This window comes from Lygodium microphyllum, chromosome 18, assembly GCF_053477565.2.
Source record: "Lygodium microphyllum isolate KBCC chromosome 18, Lygodium_microphyllum_v1.1.10, whole genome shotgun sequence".
Taxonomy (NCBI): domain Eukaryota; kingdom Viridiplantae; phylum Streptophyta; class Polypodiopsida; order Schizaeales; family Lygodiaceae; genus Lygodium; species Lygodium microphyllum.
Genome location: NC_141152.1, coordinates 46,583,027 through 46,598,699, shown reverse-complemented (window position 1 = coordinate 46,598,699; position 15,673 = coordinate 46,583,027). Strand labels below are relative to the sequence as shown.

General features: G+C 42.0%; 1 pseudogene; it reads right to left on the bottom strand.

Annotated features, from left to right (window-relative positions):
• Positions 1-1,005: 1,005 nt before the first annotated feature.
• Positions 1,006-13,435, bottom strand: LOC148020836 (uncharacterized; annotated as a pseudogene).
• Positions 13,436-15,673: the final 2,238 nt, after the last annotated feature.

The window sequence follows — 15,673 nt, the reverse complement described above, 5'->3', positions numbered from 1 at the left end:
CTTTACTCCCCGTTACTGATCTCAGCAACACAATTGAAGATAGATGGAGCTCCAGGTCCAATCTCTAATCATGCCAGGGGTGTGCTAATGAGCAGAGAAAAATGAACGTTCTCTCAACGGTATCACCAGAAATGTTGTCTGAAAACTGATTGATGTGGTCAAGCGTTTACAGTCAGTTTTGACATGACAATGTCCTGGGAATTCTCAATAACCACGATAACCCATGCAGTTAACTGTAGCTTCTTCCAAGTCTTCCACATATATTACTCCATCTGAAAGTCGCAAATCTTGGTACCGAGTAGCATATCAGCGAGCGAGCATGAGCTGGAAGTCGGATTCCTTCTTAGAGAGTACCATAGTGGAAGTCATGGCAGCTTCTTACGAGTGATCTGATGATCTGCGTTCCAGCTCCTTTCTACAAGAAAACTCCCCCTTCACTTGACATCCTCAAAGTCAACATAGACTGCTGGAACTGTTATCTGATCATGCATCTTTTTATCATCTGAAGACTGAATGAACACATCTGAATCAGTGCTCAGAAAAGGTGATTCAGAGTAGCTTCCAAGAATATCTGTACTGTTTATGAGTTCAGCTGTGATATTTGACAGACTAAAACTATGAGGAAATGTCTCAAGAAGTCCCAGTGATTATCTGCCTCCGGGTGCATCTGCATCTGTGTCAATCTGAAATCCCTTCATGCTACTTCCTCTGCTTGACTGTCTTCACCCGATGGTATTGTTGCCGCCCAGCGCTGAAGTTGTCTTTTCGTTTGTTTTATTTTAATCAGAAAGAAGCTCGATTCCTTCCCCAATGCGGATCACAAACAACAACTTAGCTTCAGGGTCAACATAAAAGCCCCCCCCTTAGCTTGGCTTCTCGTTTCAGTCTGATGAGATCCTCCTTAAGATATGCCTGATCATTACAGCTTCCTTTTTGAATTAATATCCAAAGAAAAATCAGGTGCATCTGACGTTTGCATAGTAGAGCACCCATCTTCAGGACATTCTAATCCTCCTCCTGCTGTCTGTACTCTTTGATATATTGTTCAGCTCTCTTCAATATAATCTTTCTATTTGCTGTGCTCTTCAGCTTAGCCTCCTGCACCTGCTTTTTCTCTCCATTGTTCATCATGTTTGCACCTTTTTTCCCCCAAAACAGACTCGGGCACAGTTCCTGATGGGCAGTAGCTTCCTCTGAATTAGTCTTTTCTCCATCGTCTTTCTTCGGATCAATCCCCTTACTACCATCCCTTCAGCTCCTATTTCCTTCCAAGAGCTTTTTCTCTCTTTCTTCTACATGCACATCGCTAAAAATCCAGAGCTCAGAACCACTGGGAAGAAATGCGTCTAGAACCTTGATCATGTCATGTATGTATCGTCGCCAACCACAGAATAGAATCCGTTCTCGAAGTTTTGGAAGCGCATTTCCTTCAAACAAAGATCCTTTTCGTACCTGAATGTCACGAATTAAAAGAAGAGTTGCAAGGGAACGTGAATCAGCGATGACAACATTCTCCTCCAGCTTCTCATCCGCAAGAATTAAAATCGAATCAAAGCTCTGAAGCGGGAGACTTTCCAGGTGGCAACGAATCACAGGATTGCCTTCACGGTGCTGAAGTTTTATGTTCTTCCAGCGCTTCAAGATTTCCTTCTGCTTTCTTTCCTCTGGCGTCAGTTCTTCCCTCCATTCACTATTCGAATTCTCTCCCGAATTAGTCTCTTTTCCCCTTCCTTTTCTCCTCTATTTTTAGTTTTTCTTTTTCTTGTTCACATGTCAAAATTAGGCAAGCGACCTTCCTCATTTATCTGAAACTCCAATCTCTTGATTTTTGTGTATATGTCTCGAGAATCCATGCAGCTTTTGTCTCCTGCCACAAAACCATAGAGTCTGTGGACAATTTCAACAAAAGCTTCTCCTAGCTTCTTATGTAATCTCATGGAACATTGTCACATCTTCTGTATCTCATTAGCTTCTTCCCGCATTCCATCACTTTTATAAAAGTCTGACATGAGCATAATTTTTGTCAAAGCATTGCTTTGCTAGCAATATGTCACCATGCCTTTTGCATTAATTTAACATTGACATCCAAGCAACCAAGATTATTTGCAAGAGGCATATCTTGCAGCAACTCTGCTTCCTCCTTTAAATGTCCTTCTTGTAGCATATCTTCAAAACACTTGCACCAAGGCTGTCATGTTGGAGCAAACTTTGACTGCAGAAACAAAAGTAACTTCATTTGGTTGTTTGAAAACTGTAACCTTTTTCCTCAACCCTGAAGTTCCTGGTTTTTGACCTTCATACCGAGATGTATAGCATGTGGTGATCTTAAAGACTGTCATTGCACATAGAGCTAGAACAAATAGCAGCAGGACAAAGATCCTTTGGCATCAGTTTTTCATATTTTTCTAATACACGCACATCATGCATCCAAACAAAATCATGCGCATGCACTAAGGGAATATATACATTGGATGCGGATTATTAAAATGCATCACACAAACAATGAATCACACGCGGAAATTAACACAAATGCACAACAAAAGAAATGGAGGTGTATACGACTCGGATGCGCAGCAACACGACAACGAGTGTAAGGCTCGGTGTTTTCTCTCATTGCAGCAACTATGTGTTAGTGTAAGGAAGCATGAAAAGAATGGATTTGCACAATGTACGAGGCTATTTTTCAATTGTTTGAGCACTTAATCACATACACATTTGCATCAAGTATTGTTAAATGGTATCAGTTATTGTAACAAAGATGCATAGCACTTGGTTTCTTTAGGACTTGACCCACGTAGAGAGAGCGAGCAACCCGGCTGTAGGTCTAGACGGTGGGTTAAGAGGGGACGAATAAGTGAGAATAAGTTCATGCTTGGAACGTTAAATATATTGGCACTAAGAGGGGAGTTTGTTTCGAATATGTCTAAGTGTGGAAGTAGCACATCGAGGGGCCGATCCCTAAGATGTAGGAGAGCTGTAGTAGGGCCACGGCAATCAGCCGGTGGGGTGCCCTTGTGTTTGTGATATGTGGCATTTAATGTCAATATATGTATAATATCCCTCTAAGGAGACGAGAAAGGGAATATTCGTTGGATTACAGAATATAAACGCGCAGTGATTAGTGCTTAGGATAGTGTATCCCTCGAGAGACGCTCTTGGCCCGCGAGACCGTGTGGTGTGGTGGGGTTGTCTGTTGAGGGCATGAGGTCCGACTAGTGCCTTAGCTAGTGCCGGCCCCTTTCAGGTCCCATCAATTATCCATCTTATTACTACTCCGAGAGTGCAATCTTTCTGTATAGGGTAAGCACGCCAACTATAGAACACCTAAGGAAAAATATGTATTCTTCAAGTAGGGAAGGTGGGGCATTCACATATTGTAGTATTAATGAGATTTGAATATATGAGTATATGTGGGATACCAAGAGGAATTGAATGAGTCTAGTATTGAAACTTGTATTTTCAAAATTTTCACACAATTTTTTAAAATAACATTTTGAGAGATAGTGATACAATTTTGAGAAATTGTCTTAACACTTTTTAGCAAACAATAATGATACCTAAGAAATATTTTCAACATGCTCCCTTTTTTTAAAATCACATTACTAACCCCCAATGTATTTTATTTTTGTTACTTGTTTCACAATTTCTTAGGTTACCCTAACTCTTACCGCTTTGTAAAAATGATAAAGAAACTAGAGGCTAATATATATATATATATATCTCCACTTCTACAACCACCACCACCACCACTTTTATCCCCACTTATTATCTCCTCACATGTTCTCTTTCTAATGGAACTCTCTTCACTATTGAATGTCTCCAAAAGGACAATCTCTATCCCTCAAATGCACATGTGTTTATGTTTTTTCTACATTAAGATCTCAAATTAAAAAATAATACCATATTAGAGAATTTGGGAATCTCTGATTTCCACTTTCAAATAAGGAGTAAATATTTGATTAAGTGGCTAAATCTTAACCCCATATTTGAGAGTGGGACTTGGGGCAACTGCTTATATAGTATCTAAGAAAAACTTGCCCTCCCTTACCTATGAATATAGCTACCTATTTCAACCAAGGCGTGAAGAAGATTTACAAGATACTTTCTCTTTTCAATTGATTAGTACAATGAAGACAGAGGTTCAATATAAAAACTGCCTATATCAACCTTTGAATGATTCAAGGTTATGGAACTAGCATCACTGTTGCCAGTTTTTCGTAAAAAAGATCATGAGATTCATGACTTAGATCAACATAACTTCCATAAAGTAAGTGCATAAAATCTTTAGCTTATGGATTGACTGTTTTAGACAACCAAGATTAATTCCAAAGCATGGCAAGAAATCACCAAAAGACTTTTTTGAATCCTCCCTTGAACGAAGAGGGAGTAAGATACTATGTAGAGGGAATATCAAGGCTCGTTTGTACTTGCAATGATTGTAGCTGAAGAAGAATCTTTATTTATAAGTTTTATCCCTCAAATACACTATTTTAGGCTGAGAAGAAGAGGCCAAAAATGTCATAGAATAGTGTCAAAAGATATCCTGGAAACTTTCTTACAAAGAGTATGGCTTGTAGTCAAATTGATACAAGAAGAGTCTTGCCCTTCCTTGCCTATGAATATAGCTGCCTATTTTAGCCTAGGCATGAAAAAGGTTTACAAGATACTTTCTCTTTTCAATGGATTAGTACAATGTAGATAGAGATTCAAGATAAAGACCGCCTATATCAGCCTTTGAATGATTCAAGGTTATGGAACTAGCATCACTGTTGCTAGTTTTTTGTACAAAAGATCATGAGATTCATGACTTAGATCAACAAAACTTCCATAAAGCAACTACAAAAAATCTTCAGCTTATAGATTGAATATTATAGACAACCAAGATTGATTCCAAAGCATGGCAAGAAATCAACAAAAGACTTCTTTCAATCCTCCCTTGAATCAAGAGGAAGTAAGATATTATGTAGAGGGAATATCAAGTCTAGCTTGTACTTGCAATGATTGTAGCTAAAGAAGAATCTATGCTTATAGGTTTCAGCCATGAAATACCCTATTTTAGGCTGAGAAGAAGAGGCCAAAAGTATCACATAATAGTGTCAAAAGATGTCCTTGAAACTTTCTTACAAGGAGTATAGTTTGTAGCATCATGAGAACCAAGAACAGCCCATGATTTACCAAGATTACAGAAGACGACCACAAATTAAGCTTCAGCCCATGAGTTCCCTATTTTGGGCTACCAAGGATAATCGTAGATAACACCAATAATCTCCCAAAGAGTAGTTGCAATGCCCTTTCAAGGCAAGAGTGATTAGATGTAGCAATTACAAGTGAAAATAGAGCATGTTCTCTTCATAAACCATAAGAGTAAAAAATGGAACATCAATGAGACATGAATCCACCCAAAGAAAGTGTTGGGCTGCATATGACAGTCCGAAGTCAAAGTTTCATATCTCCCAAATATCTCTTCTTGATGCAAGCAAACTGGACAAGATAGATGGAGATGTGTCTTCAAGAGATAAGTAGATTCAAGTGAATGTTTATAGGTTCAAGAGAATCTTCACAACCTTCAGTTCACCATATACTTTGGATTTTCTTGGAAAGATAGATTTATACATAAGACGGTTGAATAAACGGGTTAAGATCTTGAAACTTATGGTCACATGGATGAATTGCAAACAGGAGTACAACTTCAATTGATACAAGAAGAGTCTTACCCTTCCTTGCCTATGAACATAGCTTCCTATTTCAGCCTACGCATGAAGAAGATTTACAAGATACTTTCTCTTTTCATCTGATTAGTACAATGAAGATAGAGGTTCAAGATAAAGACTGCCTATATCAGCCTTTGAATGATTGAAGGTTATGGAACTAGCATCATTGTAGCTAGTTTTTCGTAAAAAAGATCATGAAATTCATGACTTAGATCAACATAACTTGCATAAAGCAGCTACATAAAATCTTCAGCTCATGGATTTACTATTATAGACAATCAACATTAATTCCAAAGCATGGCAAGAAATCACCAAAAGACTTCTTTGAATCCTCCCTTGAATCAAGAGTAAGTAAGATACTATGTAGAGGGAATATCAAGTCTAGCTTCTACTCGCAATGATTGTAGCTGAAGAAGAATCTATGTTTATAGGTTATAGCCCTGAAATATCCTATTTCAGGCTGAGAAGAAAAGCCCAAAAATATCACATAACAGTATCAAAAGATGTCCTTGAAATTTTCTTACGAACAGTATAGCTTGTAGTCACTCATGAGAACCAAGAACAACACATAATTTACCAAGATTATAGAAGAGGACCATAAATTAACATTTAGCCCATGAATTCCCCATTTTGGGATGCCAAGGATAATCCAAGATAACACCAATGATCTCCCAAAGAGTACTTGCAATGCCCTTTCAAGGCAAGAGTGATTAGATGCCGCAATTACAAGTGAAAGTAGAGCATGTCTCTTCCTAAACCATAAGAGTAGAAAATGGAACAACAATGAGACATGAATCAGCCCAAAGAAAGTGCTAGGCTACATATGTCAGTCCAAAATCAGATTTGTATATCTCCCAAATATCTCTTCTTGATGCAAGCAAACTAGACAGGATAGATGGAGATGTGTCTTCAAGAGATAAGTAGATTCAAGTGAATGTTTATAGGTTCAAGAAGAACTTCACAACCTTCAATTCACCATATACTTTGGCTTTTCTTGCAAAGATAGATTTATACATTAGACGGTTGAATAAATGGGTGAAGAGCTTGAAACTTATGGTCACAAAGATGGATGAATTGCAAACAGGATTACAACTTCAATTGATACAAGAAGAGTCTTAATCTTCCTTGCCTGTACATATAGCTTCCTATTTTAGCCTAGGCATGAAGAAGATTTACAATATACTTTCTCTTTTCAATGGATTAGTACAATGTAGATAGAGGTTTCAATATAAATACTACCTATATCAACCTTTGAATGGTTCAAGGTTATGGAACTAGCATCACTGGTGCTACTGTTTTGTAGAAAAGATTATGAGATTCATGACTAAGATCAACAAAACTTCCATAAAGCAGTTGCAAAAAATCTTCTGCTTATGGATTGAATATTATAAACAACCAAGATTAATTCCAAAGCATGGCAAGAAATCACCCTAAGAATTGTTTGAATCCTCCCTTGAATCAAGAGGGAGTAAGATACTATGTAGAGGGAATATCAAGTATAGCTTCTACTTGCAATGATTCTAGCTGAAGAAGATTCTATGTTTTTAGGTTATAGCCCCGAAATATCATGTTTTAGGCTGAGAAGAGAAGGCCAAAAGTATCACGTAACAATGTTAAAAGATGTCCTTGAAACTTTCTTACAAAGAGTATCGCTTGTAGTCACACATGAGAACCAAGAATAGCCCCCATGATTTACCAAGATTACAGAAGAGGACCACAAATTAAGCTTCAACCCATGAATCCCCTATTTTGGGCTACCAAGGATAATCAAAGATAACACCAATAATCTCCCAAAGGGTACTTGCAATGCCCTTTTAAGGCAAGAGTGATTACATGCAACAATTACAAGTGAAAATAGAGCATGTTCTCTTCATAAACCATAAGAGTAGAAAATGGAACATCAATGAGACATGATTCAGCCCAAAGAAAGTGTTGGGCCGCATATGACAGTCCAAAGTCAGAGTTTTATATCTCCCAAATATCTCTTCTTAATGCAAGCAAACTGGACAAGATAGATGGAGATGTGTCTTCAAGAGATAAGTAGATTCAAGTTAATGTTTATAGGTTCAAGAGGAACTTCACAACCTTCAGTTCATGCTTTTCTTAGAAAGATAGATTTATACATAAGATAGTTGAATAAATGGGCTAAGAGCTTGAAACACATGTCACAAACATGGATGAATTGCAAACATGAGTACAACTTCAATTGATACAAGAAGAGTCTTGCCCTTCCTTGCCTAGGAACATAGCTTCCTATTTCAGCCTAGGCATGAAGAAGATTTACAAGATACTTTCTCTTTTCAACTAATTGGTATAATGAAGATAGAGGTTCAAGATAAAGACTGCCTATATCAGTCTTTGAATGATTCAAGGTTATGGAACTAGCATCACTGTTCCCTGTTTTTCGTACAAAAGATCATGAGATTCATGACGTAGATGAATGTAACTTGCATAAAGCAGCTACATAAAATCTTTCACTACAAGATATAGACCTTATAGCGACGTTTAAAGCGACGAAAATACAAACAACAAAATTTGCCCCCGTCGTCGCAAAAAGCGTCGTTATTGACGATGCCATAGAATCGTCGCTATAACCGTCGCTATATGCGTCGCTATATTCGTCGCATTTGCGACGCATATAGCGACGCTATGCGACGCATATAGCGACGCATATAGCGACGGTTACAGAGAATTTGCGACGCTGATAGCGACGGCAATAGCGACGAATGCAGTAAATTTGCGACGCAAATAGCGACGGTAACAGAGAAAAAAAAAAATTTGTGGCAGGGCAGCAAGCTGCCCTGCCACATATAGCACTGTGTGCTGTATGAGAGCCATACAAAATAGTTTCTGCACTGCTTCATACAAAGCGTTTGCAAACAAAAAGAATGTATACTGAAATCATAAAACTGATGGATGAAATAAATACATGATATCGCATAAAATGCGATTGGTACAATCATAAAACAATATCACTAATACATAGAAAATGTCTACATAGATCGGGCGACTAAAAACTAAAGGTATGTGAGCTCTAAGGATCCAAGGGCGAGCTACAAATCGTCGTCCCCCGAAAGCTCTTCCCGCTGTAAAGGAGCATCAAACGGATTCTGCAGAAAAAGAAACAACATATCAATCCACCATACAATAATGCATTCAAATATCTCATGGTAACTACGGACAAGAAAGATGAGTGACTTACTGGGCCGTCGCGTCTATACAATCGGTCGATCAATGATCTGAGACCGTGCCTCTCCGCATATCGAGTCTCAAGGCCTTGCGGATAGCGATTTGTAATGGAGTGCTGCAAAGAAAACAAAATGCTAACTGTTAGAAACATGATTGTCAGTACAAAGAATATCTCAAAAAAACAAATAAGCAAAACAAAAGAGAATCTTACAAAGTCCTCCAAATATGTCCTGTGGCCGCCACTCCCAAGATGATGTACCGATCCGGCCTCGATTCGTGCCCTCGCCGCCTCCCGCTGTTGACTCCAACGTCCTGGCGAATTTGTAGCCTCCTCCCTCAGTCGGTGCCAGTCGTCTGCATCTAACCACTCGGGCTTTGGAGCCCCACTCTTGATTGCCTTGCGTGCGTCGGATCGTCTATGTGACATGTATGCACGCATGCAATCCATCATCCAGCCCGTAGAGAATCTATCCACTGCGGCTGGCACCGGGAACTCCTCGTGCAAGGATGCTACTATGTACTCCTTGCTCCCCTCCGGTATATTCCTCCAATGATCCAGGACGTTGTGCCGAAAAACTTGTTGGCACAACTCCCTCATGCGAGCCATCACCCTCCTCCCCTCATCATTCATGATAATGGCTCCTGACCTGCCATCCACTAGGTATCCATATTCCCTAGGAGTGTGTCGTGTATGGGCCCTCTCCCATCTCCGTCCACGCTCCTGGGCATATCGAGGAGATCCCTGAACATCCGGTGTACCAACGGGGGTACCCTCTCCCGGAGTGCCACACAAAGGGGTGCCGCCAGAGGGTGTGCCACCAAAAGGAGTGCCACTAGAGGGGGTGCCACCAAAAGGAGTGCCACCAAAAGGCGTGACATCTGCCGACGGCTGCGCAAAAGCCGGAGTAACTGGAGTGGACGTCCCCACAGGTGTGACAAATCCTGGCGGTGACCGAGCTCCAACTGAACGACGAGACGGAGACACCGCGTCCGTGTCTCCACAACAGCACCCCCTTGATCCTCCTGCAGTCGCAGTCCCTCCCTCTGGCCCAAGTCGCGAGCGTCGAGATCGTCTACTCGAAGCTGAAGCATCTAATCGCGCCGAAGCTGATCTGCTATCTCTCTGAATCTCGCGAGCTGATCTGGAGACATACGTGCCATCATCTCCTGAAACTCATCGCTCATCCCTCGACTCATCCTGAAAATGTCGATACCTGCACAGATAAAAAATAATGTTAGAATAATCAATTTAAACTATACAAAGCACATTAATAAAATCATTTTTGAAAAATCCCTCTTAAAATGCATATCTTATCTACCTTTATGGAAGATCTAAACAACGAATTGAGTAATACAATTCTCCAAGAATGAAGTATTCTATGGTCCCATGTTAATCTCCTGACACAACTCTGCATACACTGGAAGGTCGATAGACATGTCACCACAAAACAACGAGTCTGTCTTGTTCTCAAAAAATTCTACGACTTCTGTATTTCCATCATTGTTAGCCGATGCAGGCTCCAAGCTTGCGGTGGCCTCCACCCCTTGCAATTTTGATCCCTCTATTTGCATATTTTCTTCATCTATGCCTGGAACATCACTTTGATCGTATACTCTCGCACCTCGAGGAGTTGAAGGTATAACATACCACCATCGAGGTTGTCGGGGATTTGGATAGAAGATTACCTGTTCACAAACACTTACAAACCGTCTTCAAACCATTGTGACATAAACCATGTCGTATTACAATTAGCAAGCAAATGCCTAGTTGCACCTGTTCACAATGGGCCGGCAACACAAAGGTGTCGTGCAAATCCATCCATTTTTTTTCGGAATCTATTTCGAGAAATCCAGATGGACCTCGTCGAACTGTTGCGCCAGCTCCTCCAAGTACCACTTTGAACCACTGCACGTCGAATATTATCATGGAGAAGCTACGGTAATCCACCGTAATAATACTTTGCAAATTCCCAAAATACTCCATCTCATCCACAACCGTGTTCGAATCCGTTGCTCGTCGCCGGCTCTCTTGCTTAAACCTTGCCATGACACCACAGTCCATTGTGGAGCGCATTTTGTCAATACGCTCCACCTGAAAATGCCGTCCGCGCGACCACGCTGCACTATATATTTTGTACTACACATTGAAACACTCAAATTAGATGTAGCAAGCAAATTTAGATACGACACATTCTAAACCCCTCATTACCTTTGGACTACATCCCCTCGAGAACTCCCACTCCTCCATTGAGACCTCTGTCCCTTCGCTGGATGCTGCGGTCAAGGCTCCATGCAACCATCGTGTTGACATAAACCGTGGCATCTCCTCCATGCCTTCGGGATATCGAATCGGTCGGTGGCGCGTACTGCGTCGGAATTCGGCTCGTGCTTCCTCTCGATCTTGCCTTGCAATCTGGTACTTGGCGAGCCAATTCTCCATGGAGGCATGGTGCAACATACAAAAGCGATTCACCTTCTCTTCCATTGAGGCATCCATTCTTTTTTCTACCCCATTTCCAACCACCACATCTCCAGTCAGCCTGTCATCGTCCTTCAGCGTCCATAGCATTTCATTGTCTGGTTCCACCGTTGGTAGCCATTGTGAGATATGCACTAACGCCTCTGACACCAGCCAACCTTCCGCCATGCTACCTTCCGGACGAGCTCGTTGTCGCACAAAGCCTTTCAGGGTTTTCATGAAGCGCTCCAGGAAGAACATCCATCGCGTATGGACAGGTCCAGCAATCTCCACTTCATCCACAAGATGCACAAGAAGGTGAACTTGTATCGTGAGCATGCTAGTGGGCAGGTATTTCTCAAAGAGACAGACCGTCTCAACTGCTCCCCGCCTTGCGGATTCAATAGAGGACGTCTTAATCTCTTTCTGTGAGATCCATTGCACCAAAGTCGACAGCTTGTAAATGGCCCCGCGAATTTCTGGAGTTAGGCATCCCGCGATCGCGATCGGTAGGACAAACTGCCAAAAATGAGAAAGCATTAAGAATAATGGTCACTTTTCAAATTTCAAAATGTCCACGCTAATTAAAATCCATTCTGTTCACAAACCTGACATATCTTATGCCAATCATGGGATTTTAGCCCAGAAATCTGGTCATCTTTAGAAAATGCGGACCTGAGAGAACGCATCATACCCGTCGGAGTGCGGATAGACTTGATTACTTGCTTCACAATGCGCTCTTATTTGGTAGACAAAACCCAGGGAGCGCGAGGAAGCTACACTCCCCCTTCAGCACTCGACTGCGGCCAAAGTGCCTCCATCTTACCTACCTCCTTTAAATCCATTCGTGCCCCTGTAGTGTCTCTCTTTCCTGTGATGTGGTCCCATAGCAAGCTGCCCACATTTTTGAAAATATGCATGGGATCCAACAAGTGGTTGACCTGTAAGTGGGTCCAATATGGCAACTCGTAGAAACTAACCGCCGCATTCCATTTGGATGTGAATCCGGGTTTACCATTTTCAGCTCGTACCAGCTTGCAGCGTTCATACGTGCTGGAGGTCGTCCAAGAAAACCTTCCCTGAGTTCATGATCCTCCGGCAAGAAAGTGGCGTGTCCTTGGTATACCATCTTCTTCATGGTTCGTGACCTTCGGGAGTCTAACTATGGCCCACACAATGGACATGCATGATAACCTGAGGTAACGAGACCTGCAAGGCGATCCACAACCTAGTGAATACTTGATTGAATAAAATAAAATATAGATATTACCGGCGAGAACAATTCGGTCTGCTCACCTGAGCACTCTCCCAATCCCGGAAAGTCATGCATCGTCCACATGAGAATGGCTCGAATATTGGCTAACCGCCGACCATCGCGCCTGCTCATATCTTGCACCGTGACCCCCTCCTCCCACAAAATCTTAAGCTCATCGACTAATGGACGAAGATACACGTCCATATTTTTTACTTTGTAGCGGCCCGGGACGAGCAAGCTAAGGATGAGATGTCCTTTCTTCGTAGAAAGCCATGGAGGAATGTTGTAGTTGACAAGCACTATAGGCCACACATTGTAAGAAGTCGAGCGCAGACCGAATGGGTTCACACCATCCATGGCGAGACCGAGCCGAAGATTCCTTGGCTCTCGCGCAAAGCCTGGGAAGGTAGAGTCAATGTGGCTCCATGCGCGCGAATCTGCTGATATTCGTTGAACTCCATCCGTGGATCTATTCTGCACATGCCACATTGTCAAGCTTGCCATGGCAGACGTGCGAAACATGTGGTTTATGCGGGGGATGAGCGAAAAGTGTCTGAGGACTTTTTGAGGGATGGTTTGCCCTTGCAAGTCCTGTCGATACCTGTGAGCACCACACTTTGGGCATGCCTCCATACTCTCGTATTCATCTCGAAACAATATGCAGTCATTGATACATGCATGGATGTTATTGTAGTCCATGCCAAGCTTCCGTAAAACATGTCGCGCATCATCACGAGACTCAGGCATGGTGTTTGCAGGTGGCAATATATGATATTTCAATAACCTGAAAAAATCATAAAACACCTTGAAAAATCTATCCATGTTTGCAATAATACTGTTTTTAAAAAAAACAATGAAGTCTGTGTGCAAGGTACCTGAATAACTCAGTCACACTCGTATCGCTCCAACCGTATTTTGCTTGCACACTTAAGAGTGCAAGCAATGTCTTCAACCGAGATACTCGGCACCCATCATATAATGGTATGGATGCTTCCTCTCTGAGCGGGTCAGATGTCTCAACATCCATGGGAATCAATGCATCGATCATTGCCTCCATCTCAGGCTCCAAGATTGTAGGCAAGTCGGGAAGGTTGTCTGTCTCCTCTGGCATTGACGGTATAGATGGGCCTTGCGAGTGGTCGATTGGCTCCTGCAATCCATCCATCGCACGTCCATGAACTCTTCTAATTGGCCGCAAAGGGTGCACTCCCCCTTGGGTCGAGACATCACCCCCCTGGATACAAAATTTACCAACAAGACCCAATCTTATTGTGTATGGGTTTCAATTAGCTTGAGAGTACAATGCATGAAAAATGCTAACTTCAAATTACCGTTTGCTGAAAGTCTGCAATCGCCTGATCAATGATCTCAGATTGAAACTCGCCAAATCGTCGTACGTGTTCTAACGACAATCGGCGTTTTCGTCTAATTGCCAACTTGCATTGAGAGCAAGGACATGGGACACGCTGATTAAGATACGACTCGCGGTCTTGAACAATAGGACCTTCTTCGTTTGCCATCTTATCTACATTACAGCAAACAAGGTTTAAATGGATAGCTTTATGGAGATGTACGTCAAGTTGCAAGTTGACCATAAACCTTGCATTGTATATAGTAGTCGAGAGATTTTCCGATGTTATATCTCGGCCTTGTATCATGCTCAACGATTTGTTTGTCCCGGTAGATAATTTTTTGTTATGTCTCGGCTTTGAGTATAAGTAATCCATTTTAAAATTAATGCGCGCCATCTATGAAATTTTATAACTAAAGTAATAAAATTTATTTCAATCAATTCTACTCATAGTCATAAGACCTGAGAGAAATTATCCTATACTCAATTTAAGGGTTTCTTTTTCTATAACAATAATTTTGGGTTCATTTTGATGAAGTACGTGGCCGTATGCAAAGCACATTGCATACCATTATCAATACGTATATTATCTTAAATTTTCTTCCCTTCCCTCTCCCTCTCTTTCTCTCCCTCTCCCTCTCTTCCTCTCTTTCTCTCACCCTCACCCTCTCCCTCTCCCTCTTGTTCTCTTTCTCTCCCTCTCTCATTTCCTCCCTCCCCCTCCCTCTCCCTCTCCCTCTCCCTCTCCCTCCCTCATTTCCTTCCCCTCCCCCTCCCTCTCCCTCTTCCTCTCCCTCTCCCTCTCTTTCTCTTTTTTTCCCTCTCCCTCTCTATCTCTCTTTCTCTCTCATTTCCTAAACAAGCAAAAAATAAAGTGATTTAAACATCCTCCAAGCAAAAGGGAGAGGGAGAGATACAATGCACTCTCCCTCTCTTTCTCTTTCTATCCCTCTCTCATTTCCTTTCCCTTCCTCTCCCTCTCACTCTCTTTCTCTCTCATTTCCTCTCCTAAACAAGTAAAAAATAAAGTGATTCAAACATTAAACAAGCAAAAGGGAGAGGAAGGAAGAGAGAGAATGCACTCTCCCTCCTTCTCCCTCTCTTTCTCTTTCTCTCCCTCTCCTATTTCCTCCCCCTCCCTCTCCCTCTCCCTCTATTTCTCTTTCTCTTTCTTTCCCTCTCCCTCTCCCTCTCCCTCTCTCTTACTCTCTCGTTTCCTCTCCTAAACAAGCAAAGAAGAAAGTAATTTAAACATTAAACAAGCAAAAGGGAGAGAGAGAATGCACTCTCCCTCTCTTTCTCTCCCTCTCCCTCTCTTTCTCTCCCTCTCTCTCCCTCTCCCTCTCCTTCTCTTTCATTTCCTCTCCTAAACAAACAAAAGAGAACGATTTAAACCTTCAACAAGTAAAAGAAAGAGAGAGGGAGACTCACCAATGAGATATGGCGAGCGTGGGCGGCTTCTCTTTGCAACGAGGGCTCCTCCTCTCCTTCACGAACAACGACGGTGGCGGCGGCGGCGGCGGCAAGTCTCTTCCTCCTCTTCTCCCACAAAGCCTTGGCTCTCTCCCTCGCTCTCTCCCTCGCTCTTGCTCTCAAAAGGCGAAGAAAACAAAATGAAAACGGCGCTCTGGTTTCGGCCGCGCTTTTTTTCCCTGCGGCGTCGCTATATGCGTCGCTATTTGCAGCGACGCATATAGCGACGCAATTTG